The following is an 18,101-nucleotide window of genomic DNA, read 5'->3' on the forward strand; positions in this document are numbered from 1 at the left end:
AAGTGAAACATAAAACATGTATATGTCTCAGTTTATCCAAATAGCTCAAGATTAGCAAAGTTAGCAAAGATAAGGAGACTAGACACACATTTTTTATCCTGAATAGACCTTGAATAAAAAGAAGCATTTTCTAAGCCACTGGGTCTCAACTTATTTTATATACCTTTATCTTTTATAGGTCCCCATGCTGAGGTGACCCCCATTACAAAATTTTTCCTGTTGCTACTGTAAAACTGCCATTTTTTTATTGCTATGAATCTTAATGAAATATCTAACTTGCAGGAAGCCCTAGGCTACCCCTACAAAAAGTTTTTTTAACAACCAAAGTGTTGAGACTCAGTGAGCTGAGAACTTGTTCTGAGCCTTTTGCCAGACTGCTTAGGTCATTGTCTTGTGACATTATGAGAAATGAACATCCCAGTTTCTGGTTAACATTTAGTGCTTATGAATGTGATTTTTAGCCTTTTATTTTAACTTCAAATATTAACAATATAAAATTATATAAGCAAAAATGCCTCATAGCATTATAAATTTAAATATTTAAAAATGTTCTTTAAAGAATTTAAATTTCTGAAATGTCTTCCTGAAATATCAAAAATAGAGTACTTCTTTGTCCCCACCCTAGACAGCATACACATAGACGATCTTTCAGTTCTCAAACTGCTTCATTTCACTGAACCTGGTGCTTCTGGTAACTGTCACCCAGCACTGGCATCTCCACAACTGGTAAGGTCCATTCCTTGAAACTGAATTTTCCTCGTGACTCTATTCCTGCCATACATTTGCAAACTTCAACTCTTTACTGTGATCCCTTTCTGTCTTTAAAGTCATTATCACCTGGGTGACATTTGAATTACAAAATTTAAGTGGCAGAACCAAGTACATTTTCGAGTATAAAAGCATTGAGGTTCACCTATAGCATTTTGAATTTTACTTTTTTATAAGCCTTGAATTTAGGACTTTACATAAACCATCATATAAAAATCTATCCCAATCCAAATTATCAGAGAACTTTTTTTGACTTTATGTATCCATGTATTTAATATTTTTATTCATTGAGAATTTTATCCAATGTATTTTGATCATAGCCACCTACCTGCCCACCCGACTTGGAGTCTCCATTCTTATTTTCCCGGTGTTTTTTTTTTTTTATTTTTTATTTATTTTTATTGAGAAAAGGAAAAAAAAAGTTTCAGCCTCCTCCCAGCCTCCTATTTCCCTCCCCCTCCTCCCACCCCTCTTCCACTCCCCCCACTCCTCTCCCCCTCCCTCTCCAGTCCAAAGAGCAGTCAGGGTTCCCCGCCCTGTGGAAAGTCCAAGATCCTCCCCTGTCCATCCATGTCTAGGAAGGTGAGCATCCACAGAGACTAGGCTCCCATAAAGCCAGAACATGAAGTAGGATCAAAACCTTTGTTTCTTAGTCAGGTCCATTTTACATGGTCATCTCTAAACAATATGGTGGTAAAATCCAAAAACATCCATATTTTTTTTAAATAATAGCAAAATGGCAATGAGCCATGTGATTTACTAAAAAATGATTGCAATTCAAACTGGAACTATGTTATATGGCTCCTTCAAAATTACCCATGCATTGATTTTAAATTATCAATTTTCAATGTTGTTAGTTTTAACTTTTAACTAGTTTTATTTTAATTTTAATATGTTATAACTGCAACTAGAAAAAATAATTTTATATATTTTGAAGTAAAGAATGTTTACAAAAGCCAAGTCCTTTTATTTTTTGGCTCTTCAGCTTTGTTTTCTTCTCCTTGTCATTGTGTCAGAGACTCAAATTGACAACAGTGACATAGAGGAAAATTTTAAATATACCTGCATCTAGCAAAAGAAGAGCCATAATCCATTTCTAGAACCAGCTTTCCAATAAGTAACAGCATAAAACATCATCTCTACAAAAAAAAAAAAAACAGATATCTGAATTCCTGCTAACTCAAATCCAGCAACTAGAACTCAAAGATAAATTTGACCCCATGCCAATAAATGTGGCCAAAGTAGTGGTGGGTGGCAGAGACAGCAAAAATATCCAAGCCAGTTCTTTTTCCGCTCATGCTAGCAACAAAACTCATGAAAACGCCAGAAAACACAGACAAAACTTTCCAACAAAACAAGTATGTACAATCTTGTCAAGAAATAGACACAACTTTTTAATAAGTAAAACAAAACTTTCTAACCAGAATTAACCTACAGTGTCAAACATGGCTGCCATAGTTTAGCAACCATGGAGTCAAAGCACAGTCACATTTGAACAGAAGTTGAGACAGGCAACTCCAAAGGCAGGCCATGGTAGCCCCACCTACCAGCATGGGAAGGGGGCTGTGTGCAGCATTGGAACAAAAGATTTTTAATACTTTCAGCTATAGCAATTAACTCCAGATTCTCCATTTACTGTTTGAAATGCTATCGGTCACACATGCCCCTTTCAAGCTGTGGTTAGCAATCTAGCTACACTGGCGTAACAAGGCTGCATAGCTTGGCTGCCCCATCCATACAAGCAGACTAAATACAACCTTGTGCCTTTATAGCATATCAAGGCAAGCCTGCCCACATTGCCCCTGTGCTATGGACTGAGGCTGTCTCTTTTTAATGAAATGTTAAAGGTGTGTAGAGTTGTTTGTTTCATCTGTTTAAGGAAAATACATCACTTTTTTTTTGTTTCAAGCCCTACACTTCTTGTCCTATTTCTCAAGTCCTGTAAGTGACCCAATATTAAAGTCATAAGACTTAAGCTTTGAGTATATTCCATTATATCAGTCTCATAAGTCAGAAAGAGGATGGACAAAAACAAAACAGTACACAGTACACAGAACAATACAGGATTCTCCTGATGCTTGGAGGTAAAACTGAACAAATGGCACTAGTTCCAAGTCAGAATATGGGTGCAACCCATTTGTCCTTTTACAGAAACCAGAAGTATTTTATCCCATACACAAGGGTTTAGTCCGTGGACCCAAATTAACCAGAGAGATTCATTTCCCTACAGATGTGCCTTGGGACATCTTCTTGGGTAACCACATGTGATCCTCTCACAAGTCCACATAGATCATCAACAGGCTCTCACAAATTCTGGCAAATATACAGAAGGATATTAAAAACATAAAGACAGAAAATGAAAAGTAAACACAGAAAAATTACTGACTGTCTGAAGGCCCTACATGGCAATGGGTTTGGGGATCCTGGATGAGCCTCCAAATGTCATTTCCAGATCATAGTGTCCCCCAAAAAAACAACTAGGAGACTGAGTCTTGTATGTAAAAGCAAGCAGTCTTTATTCTTATGCAAGTTCAAACTCTGTGTGTCCAACAGTTGGGGTGGGGTTTTTAATAATAGCAAAGGTTGGTTTTATCAAATAATGCAGGTGACCTAAAACCAGTCTCATGAGGGATGACCTGAGGCTGGCAGCAGGTGACCCAAGGCCTTGGTGGGTTCTCTTGGCAGATGGGAGATGGGTGACAGACAGTTATGTCATATGGAGAGAGCTTGGATATAGAGTTTATTTTGTGGGTATTGGGAATGGTATAAGACCAAAACATTATGGAAGGGAGCCGGAAGAGGAAAGAGAGAAAGGGGTACAAAAAGAGGAAATAGAGAGGGGGAAGAATGGGAAATAGTAATTAACTCTTCAGAAGAGGAACAGACAGAGAGAGAACTGGAGAGGAGGCAGGAGATCTGTTTGCCTTGGTGGGAAGGGAGTGCTTGTTTCTTAAAGGGACTGGGTACCCAAGTTACAGGCCAGGCCTGCAGATTACACCAATTGAAGTGGGGGATTTTTAAGGCTTGGGACCCCTGATGTGCTATTTCTCTAGGGGTGTCATGGTGGAAAGTGATGGATGTGTGCTGGCAGGTGATCCTATCTATAATGGTTAGAACATTAAAATTTTCTTTTGGAAGATCTGTTTCTGAGTGGTACTTGGGTAGTCTCAGTTTGAAGTCTTTCTTGGAGCCAAGTATTGCCTTAGGGTAAGCTACTAGGACTTGGGCCTTCACTGAGCTTGCCACAGCTGGGTACTATAATATATACATGCATACAGACAGTCACGATGACATAAACGCAGAACTTATCCACTTAGCAATTTTTGTAATCCAGGCTTGTGGAATAGACATTTTTGTGTGTGTTCTATGACTTTAATGCTTTTTTTGGTACCTTGATTCTTTTCAAATGCTCTCTAACAACTACCAGAAACTTTAGTAAAATTCTTTGTGAAACCATTTGATTTGGGTACTGTCAGAGCCCTTTGGCTGACAGCATGAAGGACCTGAAGCCCCCATCTCCAGAAACTGTATGGCTTCTCTGTCCAGCTAAGTATTGTTTGAAAGCTGCTAGACTTTCCATTCTCTTTTTAAATGAAAAAAGCAACAAAATCTTCTATGTCTTTTAAGTAGTTAAAGAGGCTAAAATACAGCTTAAAAGTATAAACCTTAAATTTCACTTAAAGTATTTGGTGAAAATATATAATTGGTCTGTGCAGCTCAAAAGACATTATCAAGCCATATAACAGCCAACATAGCTTTGAATACTAAATCACAAAAAGGTTGTAGAAATAGCAGTTTGTTAAATATTTTTTCCACTTTCCTGTCTTTTAAAATCCTAGGTTAGGGTTTTATACAAGGTACCAAAAGTGTAGAGAAGTTTGCTGAAAATAATTAGATAAATTATGTATGAGACCCACATTTTGTAGCCAAATTGAATGGAGAAGTGACCTGCTTGCTCTCAGCTTGCTGATTGCTTGTTGTGCAGTTTGGGGTAACATCCCCTTTAGAGGTACTATGGTTATAAATAGGTGGTACAGAAAGGGCTGATGGATAGATAAATGGCTATTTTGCTTAAAATACACTTTACATTTTATATTTAGATTTGTACAGGTATATGCAATATTATATATGTATCGACAATGACATATATTTTCAAACCAAGACCTACACTAGAAACCCCTACAAAGCCTTATCTTAAAGTCAAGAAATGGTCCCATCTTTACAGAGCTTGCAATGCAAACATGAGGAACCGAGGGTGGTTTTTGAGCATACACATGAAAATCTGGCAGTGGGAGTTCATGCCTACAACTCCAATATCAGAGATTTGAAGTCACTAAGATCTCTGGGGCTTTCTGTCCAGACAGCTTAGCCAAATTAGTGAGTTCAAGCTTCAGTGGAGACCTGTTTCAGGAAGTAATCCAGCTCCAACCTCTGGCCTATATTCATACTCACAGCTATGTATATATACCTACATACATCAAACACATGTATTATAAATACATAACTTATAAAGTGTTTGAAACTCATTGATATTATCTGCAGACAATAATTTAACTGCATTTAAATCACATTGAAAAAGGTTTACAGGAATGGAACAAAAAATGGATATGAATAAAGAAAATAATATTTCTTGATTATTATATTTTTTTTTTTTTTTTTTTTTTTTTTTTTGGTTTTTCGAGACAGGGTTTCTCTGTGGTTTTGGAGCCTGTCCTGGAACTAGCTCTTGTAGACCAGGCTGGTCTCGAACTCACAGAGATCCGCCTGCCTCTGCCTCCCAAGTGCTGGGATTAAAGGCGTGCGCCACCACCGCCCGGCCTGATTATTATATTTTTATTCAGGTAATAGCAACAATTTGTTTAGATTTTATTTCACCTATTATTCTTAATACCTCCATGGAACAGTATTATTTCCCTATTTATTTTTCATAAATAAGCACAGAAAGACTATATAAATGACATGAAGACATACTTTAAAATTTGATTTAACAGGCTCAAGTGAAGACTTGGTCGGGAAAATGTAGATCATATTTTGATCTATGTAACCCATATTTTAAAAGAATATAATGTGTTAGTATCAGCTTCCACTTACAGCACCAGTTAATACACAGGTGAATCCCTGGGCTAACTGGCCTGTCAGCCTTGCTTACTTGCTAAGCTCTACATGAGACTAAGAGAACTTTCCTCAAAATGTAGTTTAAGTAATTATTAATATATACTTATATTAATTATATATATTTAATTATATATATAATATATATATAATTATATATATATTTTTTCTAGAATTTGAGGTTACATGTTTTCCTTGATGTCATATGTACTTTCCATTTGTCCCTTATAACGAGAACAAGAGCAAATAGTCAGCTCTGACTGAATCCCCTTGTGAACTGAGAAATGTTACTCTAGAATTGTGGTCTTCCATACCTCTACCTTTTATGATAATGTGATTATAATAATTGGATCAAGAAAGATTTTGTTGGAATCTCTTTACATCTTGTGGTGGTGGTGTTGTCATTATTATCTTAAATGGTGTCTTTCTATGCACATCTGAAGACCAAGACACTGGCTGGCAATTATGGCATTTCTGGAAAAAGTATGAATATAAATTTGATGAATGTGGTTACTAAATGGGTGGACACAGTCTGTAAAATTAACACCCACTTTTATGAAAAAAAGGCTCCAACACAGATTTTATTTTAAAGTTTAATTTTATTTTCAGTTATGCATATGTGTGTGAGAAAGAGGGTAACAGGGTAGGTACACATCAGTATAGGTGCCCATGGAGGGCAGGTGCAGCATCAAATCCTCTGGAGCTGAAATGATGAGCAGTTGTGAAGCACTCATCATAGGAGATTGGAACAAAACTTGGTCCACAGCAAGAACAGCTAAAGGTTCTCCAAAGTAGATGATCGCCCAGCCCCACTTACACATATTTAAAGACACAACAAGAACGTCAATCCCAACAATGTGAACCCACACGTGGTCTAAAAATTACACATGATTTTGAAACTAAGAGATTGATCTTTTTTGTTTTTTGGAAGTTTGAGGCTAAGAAATTGATTTTTTAAATGAGATATATAGATAAAAAGGAATATGTCTTGTATTTGAGTTTTATTTTTGTTGGTGGTGTTGTTGCTGACAGTTTTTCACTACTCTAGTCCAAATATACCTATCAATGATAGTTTAGAAACAATTATCAGCCTGTCCTCAGAGATGAAACCCAACAAGGAAAATAACAGTAGAACATATCCAAGGTGTTTCTGGGGAGGCACCATCTTCATTTTCTTTTAATTTATTCTACTTAATTTGACAGTTGGAGACTTTTGTCTCATTTGATTCTCATAACTCAGCAATTTTCATAGCTCAGTGAGCTTAATCTTATTACAGATATTATCTAAATGCTTCTTAATCAAGCAAGATCATGAGGAGCAATGAGAAATATGCTGTTATTTAACAGGGTCACTTAAGCACATTAAACAGACATGATACTGTTGAATAAAGTGACCTGAGCTTCCTACTGTAGCTTCATTCTGTTAGTATTTTATATTGGAGATTCGCCTGTCATGGTTCAACCCTGCTCTGATTATGCAGGAAAATTGCTTCAATCGTATCTCATTATCACAATGTTTGTGATGATTCCCATGGGCCTGAGGTTGAGCTCAATTTGGTGTTAACATCACAGGAAAGGAAATGGTGATAAACAATGTTGGGGGTGGATGTCTTTATAAAGTGAAAAGAATCTTTTGGAGCTTGTTTTTGAGAAGAAAAATTGAATAGGTAGAGTCATCAGTCTTTTCCGAGACTCACAGAGAAATCTGTCTGGAACGCCACTTTATGTTTTATTGTTTTTTTAAGATTTATTTTATTGTTGGGTGTTTGAGCACTTGTTTCTTGATGCTCCCAGAGGCTAGAGAGAGCTACAGGCCATCATGGCCTTCCCTCTGTGGATGCTGGAAGCTGAACCCAGTTGTCTGGAAGATCATCAAACACTGCTTAATGATGAAAATCTCTCAAGTTCAAAGAAAGAGACTTTACAGTTAACAAATTCTTATTTAACAATTGAAGAGATTCATGTTTTGAAAACATTTGGGAAATGTTTGTCTGCATTTCACTGTTTCTACTCGCCAATTAGTGTGCACCATAGAAGTAAAAAAAAATGTTTTAAATATTTTAAAAGTGAAAACATATTTCCCATAGTATGACACACTTCTGAGTACTACCATCTGTTCAATTATTTAACATAACTCACCATTTTAGTGAGTATACATGCCAAACAAATTAGAAAAACTCTGTCTTTAATTAAAATAATAATTTCTACAAGGCATGAGAGTTACCAGTGTGATCCTAGCACTTGAGAGGCTGAGGAAGTTGGTTAACAAATTCAGAGAAAGTCTTTACTACACAGTAAAAATTTGTTTCAAAAAAAGTAATATTTCCTTATACCATATACAAGAAAATGTAAATTTTCCATATTTTTCTCACTAAAAATATAAGAATCACAATTTGGCCTCACACCTTTACTTTTAAATAAGACTTATAAACACATTATATTTTCTTCTGTCAAACAGAATGGCATTCACTGTAGCTAGTCCCTAAAGCCTCAGGAAGCATGTTGTCATCATGGGGCTTTCCTTTCTCGTTAGCAGCAACTAATCAAATTTCCACATGCCAATAAAGTTATTTGCATTACTGTTTTATTAACAGTCATTTGATCTCTTGTACCTATGTTTCTCTTTTTCTCATATATGTAGCACAAATAATAAAAACCCAGAGTCAGATATTGGGGTTCAACCTGAAAACTAGAAAAGCAAAGCAGCCAAGCCACTAGAGAAGTCATACCTTTACCAAGGCTGGGCCAACACAGGCTAAGCCGATTAAGCAGACTAAGCCTCTATCTCCTCCCATTTTATATTCCCTCTAGTGCTGTGATTAAAGATGTTTGACTTCCTAATACTGGGATTAAAGGTGTGAGGCACCACAACCTGGAGTTATTTCAGTATTGGCCTTGAACTCACAGAGATCCATCTGTCTCTGTCTCCCAAATCTTGGGATTAAAGGTATATGCCACCACTGTTTGACATCTAGTAACTTAACTTTGCCCTTCTGGTCTTTCGGCAAGCTTTATTTATTAAATATAAGTAAAATATCCTTATATATGTATACTTGCGTAAATGCATGTATATACATATAAACAAATACACATATGTGTGTATAGTCCCTTGTTTTCTGTCTTTGTATCCTTCTTTTTTTTTATTTCTCTCTCTCTTTGTGAGTGTGTGCACATGTGTGTGTGTGGGGGGGGGGGTTTAAGCGCATTGACTCTGCAATTTAGAGTATGCATTACTCGAGTAGAAGACCGGAGGTCATTGGTTCAATTTCAGCACCCTCTTCCTGCAGCTCTTATCTCACATACACCTGTAGCTCCAGAGGACTGGGCATGGAACTGTAAAAAAATTATCCTGAGTTAGGTAACCCAAACCCAGAAAGATGAACATGGTAGGTTCTCACTCATAAGTGGATATTAGCTGTACAGCAAAGGACCCTAGAGAAGCTAAGTAACAAGGTGAACCCTAAGAAAAACATATATAGATACACCTGGGAATCAGAAATAGACATAATCTCCTGTCAAAACTGGGAGCATGGGGTTGGGGAGAGAAGTGAGGGCAGAAGGGGAAGAGGAGAACAAGAAGGGGAAGAGGGAACAAAACTTGAGGGAACAGGATAGTTGAGATGTTGAGGGACAGAGACAGAGAACAAGGAAAGGGATATTTTGACGGAGGGAGCCATTGTGACGCTGGGAAGAAACCTGGCACTAGAGAAATCGCAGGTATCCACAAGGATGAGCCCAGCTAAGATCCTAAGCAAAAGCAGAGAAGGTTCCCCAACTGACCTTGCCCTGTAGTCAGATTAATGACTATCTTAAATGTCACCATAGAACCATTATCCAGCAACTGATAGAAACAGAGGGAGAGACCTGCAGTGGAGCACTGGGCTGAGCTCCCAAAGTCCAGTTGAAGAGTGGGAGTCTAGATATAGTAGGGAGGGCCTTGGACCTTCCCCAAAGCAATGTACCTTACCCGCTCTGAGGAGTGGATGGATGGTGGGTGGGGTAGGGAGGGAAGGTGGAGTGAATGGCAGGAGGGGAGGGAATGGGATCTAGGATTAGTGTGTCAAATGATAAAAGATGGTCTGTTTTCTATTTTTAAAAATAAAATAATAAAATGTTGCATTGTAGTTTTCCCCAAATAAAATTTTTTTCTACACTATACAGAAAGGGAATATCTGAGACCCAGGAAGTAAACACATTTTATGTGTCTGGAAGCTGAAGCTTCAGATCTCCTGGCCCATCCACAGGGTTATATAACCAGTGAATACCTGCTGGGGTGGACTCACAGTCAAAGTTCAGTTGGAGATTCTCCAGCTTGTCTGTCTGCCTGCAGGTTCTGCAGAGAGTGTCTAGATTTAACTTTCATGCAGGCTGTCTGGGGCTGGGGCAGGTTTCTAAGCAATGCAGCTCTGTCTGAGTCCTTACTTATCCTATAAGAACTTTTTACCTATTCATCTGGAATCAATCCCTTATATACTGTTTTGAGGAACCACAAAACATCTCATTGGTTCACCTTGTTGAACTTTAGTTGAATCTTTAGTTTGTCAGATTTTTCTCAACAATACACTTCAAACAGCAAACATACATAAACTAATATTTGCTGCCCAAACTTCCAATTAGACTCCATGAGAGAGTGAGGTAGAAAGCCTTCAGTAGCCAATTCCTCAGAGGAGAAATTCACAACTGTTTACCTATGTGGTACTTGTGAAATATAGGGTGTGCAAGGTCGGAGTCAATCTAGAGATAAAAGAATAGAATATTCAAAGCATGGACAGAAATAAGTCACCCTGAAATTACAATGAATAGCAAAGAATTATTCATTAGAAATGTAAATAAATAGCAAAATTTGTAAATGGAAAAGGTTATCTGAATTTACTAATGAGAATTGGATTTATTCAAATAGAGTTTATGTTTTAAGATGGTTAAGTTACTTACAAGTAGATACAACAAACTTCAAAGTATGTTCTCCTGTTACTATTAACGCTTTTTCTTTGAGGTTTGTGGCAAGTATATTATGTGTATGCACGTATTCATGCATAGATGGGTACATACATATTACAATGCAACATGCAGTACTGTGTATGATTTTATTATACATCAATATGTGTATTTGTAGGACAATATTACATATGCATAGACATAATTATATAAGTACATATATATGGTACACATGTATATTTCATGTTGCAGACATCCTAAGCAAGCAAGATAACACACACTCTTCTCCAAGCTCCTATGTTTGAATAATGTATTTTTTAAAATGTCAGGTGTCAGTGAGATGGTTCCTAACAAGTCTGGAGAACTGAGTTCTATTCTCAGGACTCACAAGGTGGAAGGAGAGAAGAGAGTCTAGTCCTCTGACTTCTACATTTGCATTGTGATATACCAACGCATATCATATACACATACACACACACTCACACACAGACAACAATGAAAGTAACATTGAAATCCTGTTTTATATTGTGTATAAATACTCTATTTTATCACTAATTTTCATTTGTGAATGTGGTGTATCTGCACATACATGTGCTGGTGTATGTGCCCCATTTCTTCACATGCATGGAAGCAGCTGGAGTCCTGCTATCATTCTCCACTTTATTTCATTAATGCAATGACTCTCACTAAACCTGGAGCTTGGCTAATGGCCATCAAATGCCCCAAATTTTCCTTTCGCTGTTGTTCAAAGCACTGGAATTATAGGTCCATTCAGAGCTGTTCTTTAAGTGGATCTTAGTTCAAAATTCTTATACAGCAATCACTCTTAACCACTGAGTTCCCTCCCTAGCCCCCATATTAGCTTAGTATAGGCCAAGTCTCTGTTTGTTATAAAAGATAGGTAGATGCATTACTCAAAATAGTTATGTTTATTTTCTATTAGTTAATTGCAGACTTTTTATGTTATCATTTATGTAGCCATGATTTCATCAGTGTGAAATGAACAATGTATGTGAAATAAATCCACCATGATAAATAAGTTAAATCTTGAAGAAAATAAGAGCCTGGATAAAGTTATTATCAATCACACATAAATATATGCAGTCAGACATTATCAGGCTCCATAGCATTGGATTATCAATGAGCAATGAATGTTCCTTTCTTTACAACCTATTCTTCCTTTTCATTTTCAGAGTGGATGAGCAAGAAAGTCCCTCCATGAAACATGATAGACCTCCTCTTTGATATGTACTTTTGAGATCAAAATTCCATAAAACAGTATGATATCCAGTATTAATTGATTCTGGATGGTACTTTGGCATAATTATGATTAAGGGGGACCTGTCAATGCAATTTGCTCTCCATTATCACCCTTATATTATTTAAAGTAGGTTCAGGTGCAAATACATTAATTAATCTCTTCCATTATTATAGTGTCAACATCAACATAGAAATGGAACCAAAAATAAAAAATGCAGGATGAAATATTTGGATGTTGATGGTAGTACACAACAATACTTTAGTGCTTTTATAAACTTTGTATTCGAAGTTGACACACACCAATAATTCTATACTTTACATAAAATTCAAATTCTATTATGAAAAGCAGTTTTTGTTTCCCCATTAGGCATAGGGATGGCATTTTGTTTACTCATTGTGTATAAGGATGGCATTTTTATTTTTTGTTGGACATAGGGCTGGCATTTTAGGTTCTTCTTGGCCATAGGGATGGGATGACATTTTGTTTCTTCCTTGGGCATAAGAATGGCATTTTGTTTCTTTGTTGGGCAGAGAGATGGCATTTTGTATCACCCATAGGGATGCCATTTTGTTAATTTCTTGGGCATAGCAATGGCACTTTGTTTCTTTGTTGAGGATAGAAATAGAATTTTTGTTTCTTTGTTTTCCGAGACAGGGTCTCTCTGTAGCTTTGGAGGCTGTCCTGGCACTCACAGAGATCCGCCTGCCTCTGCCTCCCAAGTGCTGGGATTAAAGGCATGTGCCACCACCGCCCATCTTTGAAATGGAATTTTGTGTCCTCTTTGGGAAAGAAGTACACAATAAAGTCTCAGGACTGAAGTGGCTGATTATGAGCTCTCTAACTAGAATTCTTAGAGTTGAACTTCTGTTTCTCAACAGAATCAAGAGTGATAAAAATGGAAAACAAACTCTCTCCAGGCACTAACTGCTACAAATCTATATATATATATATATATATATATATATATATATATATATATATTGTAAAGATCAATTACATATTAGCTTAGGTTAAACTTTCTGTGCCTTTCTTTTATAGCATGGTTTCAGATATGATAAATAAATTGATAATCTAGGCAATGTATTTTATTTGTAACAATTTTTAGAACTCTTCCTCCTTGGGACCTATTCTTACCGCTCTCTTTGAGCTAAAAGGTGATCTACTTTCAATTCTTCTTATGTTATTGTTTGCAAGTTTCATACATTTATTAAGTAATTTTATTCACTCTACATCCCAATTCCCCAGTCCCCTATCTCACCTAGTGGCACACTCTTCACTATGAAGTAATAAATTTTATTCTTTCTTTTTTATCTCCTTTTAGAGTTTGAACCAATCCCTCCCATTTTTCTTTTATTTTATCTTGCTTTCTCTCTCATGCATTTTTTTCCTTCCTCCATCATTTTCTCTCCTCTACTCCCCCTCTTTCAGCCTTTGATAGTCTCATAGAGTCTTCCTGTCTCTGCCATAAAGAGCTGCGATTACCGGCATGATTGTGATTACACTCGTGAAACACCACACCCAGCTACACTTTACTTTCTTTTTTAAAATTTATTTATTAAAAATGTCCACCTCCTCCCATTTCCTTCCCACTCTCCCCACTCCCTCTCCCCCTCCCTCTCCAATCCTAAGAGCAGTCAGGCTTTCCTGCCCTGTGGGAAGTCCAAGGTCCTCCCCACTTCATCCAGGTCTAGAAAGGTAAGCATCCAATCAGACTAGGCTCCCACAAGTCCAGTCCATGCAGTAGAATCAAAACTCAGTGCCATTGTCCTTGGCTTCTCAGTCAGCCCTCATTGTCAGCCACATTCAGAGAATCCAATTTGATCACATGTTCCATCAGTCCCAGTCCAGCTGGCCTTGGTGATCTCCCACTAGATCAGTCCCATGACTCAGTGGGTGGACGCACCCCTCATGGTTCTGACTTCCTTGCTCATGTACACTTTATTTTCTTATTAATGAATTTTAAAAATATTTACATACAACTTTAATAAACCATAAAGATACTCAATTGCCCTTTTTTGTGGGAGAATTGTTCATACTGTCAATCCATGATGCCAAAAAGCCACCTTGAATCAAGGAGTCAGCCGTTGGCCCACTGGGATTAGTTACAGAGTTGTTGAGGAAAAGGAAAAAGAGAAGGAGGGGTTGAGCAGGACTTCCTGGGCTGGTGGAGTTAGAAAACATTGAGAGTAGGATTAGGTGATTGACTTTCCACAGTTCTTTGAATTTATCAGGTTTTATCTCAGTTTCTGAGTCCCAAGTTTTTATTAATACTAGTTTAATTTAGGTAAATGTTTTATCTGGAATCCAACATGTGACATTATTAAATCACACCAAGGCTGTTTGAATCCACCACATCTCTACTGCCACTACTGAAGCTATGGTTTTCATTGTCTCCCTTTCTACATTCTCTCTGTATGAGACTCAGGTTTTTCATTGCAGTATTTCTACAGTAACCTGCAGCTCCTGCCCACCTCTGGTCCCAAATGCCTCTGGGGTTAGCCATTCACCATTTCCTACTACATGAGCTTTCTCTGGATGCTCTTCCAGGGGTAGCCAACCCAGGTGAACTCGGTCACCATGAGAACTGATAATATTGCTCAGGCTTCTGCTGCTGCTGCCCTGGTCACAAACCTTCAGCACCTAGGTGTATGTAAGCAACTTCAGATGTCCTCAGCCCAGCTGGTAGAGCACAATGACAGACAGCTGCAACCCCAGCACCCAGCACACTAGTCTGGCTTCCTGAGCACCCTGCTGCCACCCAACAGTGCTTCAAATTTGGCTATTTATTATCCCACATCTCTACCTTCACCATAGTTATTGGTGTACAAAAAGTAAAAAGTATTAGATCTGGTGTGATGACTGTGAATTCTTAAAAGGGGAGCTTGGTTTTAAAAAGGGAGTGGATATCTTTTCCATGTAAAGAATGTGAAATACCATAATTCAGGGAGTTAGAACCTTGTTTAGTACCAGTATAGATGGCATACAAATAAAAAATAAAATAAAGGGAAAGATAAATCACTTAGCTGGGATTGATATAATACTGATTCTAATCACCATTAGATTATTAATTCATATTTAATCCTTAAAAATGGTTTGAAAACCCTGCCAAATATGAAAAATTGATTAATAAGATATATACCTTAGAAAGACTTACTAATGAAAATTTGGCTGGTAGGATACAAACCTTAGAAAGACTTACTATAGATAACATAAAAAAAATTAGAGGGACTTATTACTGAAAAGATATAAGACTTATAAAGACTTACTAATGAAAATGATAAAAATTTGATTAGATACAAGTTTTAGTAAGATCTACTACTAAAAATATGAAAAATATTCAGACATGGACAGGAATTTAGAGCAGAATCTACCATACCATTGCATTATAAAATTGAAGATGAGTGACCCAAAGTTGTTAGAAAACCAACTTTAGTTTATCCAATTAACATATAAGAATGACCATCAGATGACCATCCTCAAGGCTATTTAGTAGTTGACTGGAATCCTGTAGAAGTTTTATATTTTAAGAAACTTAAAGAAATAATTTTTTCATATATATGAGTTCACTCGATGTGAAGGACATGTTAAATTCATAAGCAACTCAGAACAGAATTATTCTACAAGACAGTAAAGATTTAGCAACAGCAATATATTAGAAACTGGCCCTCAGTTACAATGGAAAACATAGTGAAAAGAAGAAGCTTGGGTCATAGGACAATGAGGTTGGGCTAGAGGTATGGAAATTTCTCAAGATCAGCCTCTCGGTGAGGGTCAGTACACTGATTTACAAAAGTATTCTAGATTTAATAATCATAGCATGTCACTCTCTTGTTGAAGAATCAGGAAAGAGGATTGAGTCATTAAACAAGGCCAAGATAATATGTTCACTGAATTTTTACAAACATTTACTCTGGATATAAATAGAATGATATCAGATTCAGAATATAGACAAAAATTAATTGAATAATTGGCTTTTTAAAATGTTAATTAAAAATACAAAATTGTGATTAGTCCTTTGAAGGAAAGATCAGCACCAATAGATGAATGGATTAGAAATACTGTTGATATTGGATCTCAGGCTTATAAAGCCTCTTTAATAGAACAAGTAATTTTTAGATATTTGTAAAAAAAAATCAAAATGTCAGATGTTTTAGTTGTGTTAAACAAGATTGTTTGAAAAGAGATTGTAAGCAAGATTTTCCTAGAAATAATACTTTTGAGAGATAATCCAAACAGAAGGCCTCAGCCTTCTGCAGTATGCAGAAGGTGTCACAGAGGCCCAGCATTGTACTAATGAATTCAGATCAACAGGAGACTGACAAGATAACCTTGTGCCATTAAAAATTGCCCAGATGATCCTCCCATAGGCCCCAATCTCAAACGTGACTCAGTCATTCCAAGTCAGCATTGGATAGACTCATCCACAGAGCAATTAAGATGCATAATATGTATCATTTAAAACACACTGCTTTGAATGTGACCAAGGACAGAACAATTTCTATAGATACATGGGTGTGGGGAGAGTGGGGAGGGTAGAATGGGAGGAGGACCAGAGAAGGGAAGGGGAAAGAAAAATTGAGGGAGCACGATGTTCAAGATGGTGCAAGGACAGAGATGGAGAGCAAGAAAAGAGATATTTTAATTGTAGGAACCATTATGGGCTTAGCAAGAAACCTGGCACTAGAGAAATTTCCAGGTATCCTCAAAGACGACTCCAGCTAAAACCCTAAGCAAAAGTGGAGAGGGTGCCCAAACTGGTCTTGTCCTCTAGCTAGATTGAGGAATATCTTAAATGTCACCATAGAACCTTCATCCAGCAACTGATGGAAACAGAGGAAGAGACTTTCAGGGGAGCACTGAGGAATGGGAGGAGTGAGATGTGAGCAGAGAGGTTAAGACACGATGGGGACACACAAGGAAACAGTTTGCCTGAGTGAATGGGAGCTCACCCAACTTCAGCAGGAAAGGGAAGAAACTAGAAGAGACCAAACTAGACCCTCTGATTGTGGATGACAGTTGTATGGCTGGGACAGACTATGGGACCACTGGCAGTGGCACCAGGATTTATCCCTACTGCTTGTACTGGCTTTTTGGAAAACATTTTCTTTGGAGAAATACTTTGCTCAGCCTGGATAGAGTGGGCAGAGCCTTGGTCCTTCCTTGGAGCAGTATACTTTACCCTCTCTGAAGAGCAGATGGGGGTGAAATGGGGGAGGGCAGACAGAATGTAAGGAGTGGAGGGAGTGGGAACTCAAATTGGTATGTGAAAAGAAAAAGATAGTTTGCTTTCTTTAAAAAAATATAAAATTAAGCTGGGCAGTGGTAGTGCACGCCTTTAACTCCAGCATTTGGGAGACAGAGGCAGACTGATCTCTGTGAATTTGAGACCATCCTGGTCTACAATAGATAGTTCCAGGACAGGCTCCAAAACTAAAGAGAAACCCTGTCAAAAAAAAACCACCAACAACAAATAAATAAATAAAATTTTAAAAATTTAAAAAAAAAGATTGATGAAGATTAGATTCAAACCAGAGAGACCTCTTGCTTCAGAAATGAAATAGTATATCACTGCATGGCAATTCTATCTGAATTAACTTATATGACTAACAGATTTCTTTCAATTAATCAGACACAACCTGCCCAAAAAATAATGAGAAATTGCCAAAAGTTAGGGCTGTTTTTGTCATTTTCTTTTTTGTTTTGCTTAAAGCAGCCAACTAAAGAATCTGATAACTACTTGGCAAATAAGAAATCTGAAGAAGGAAGACAAATTATCCAGGGAATATGTCCCAAGAAAAAGAGTAAATTGTCTTAATGTTATAACACATTTTCAACAGAAAACAATTCATAAATATTCCCAATTGTTTATTTATACTGTTCTCTAAACATTTATAGGGAAAATTATCTTTTTGTAGACCCAACTGTATTAAAGTTTAAAACTGACTATGGAGTTTAAATGTAGTTCTCTTCTTCTCTAATCCCAAGCATGCTTGTTAGATGAAAATCTAAGGTCTCTGTCTCATGT

Source organism: Microtus oregoni, unplaced genomic scaffold (genome assembly GCF_018167655.1).
Source record: "Microtus oregoni isolate MIOR12 unplaced genomic scaffold, Mior012 000003F_ref0000135, whole genome shotgun sequence".
NCBI lineage: Eukaryota > Metazoa > Chordata > Mammalia > Rodentia > Cricetidae > Microtus > Microtus oregoni.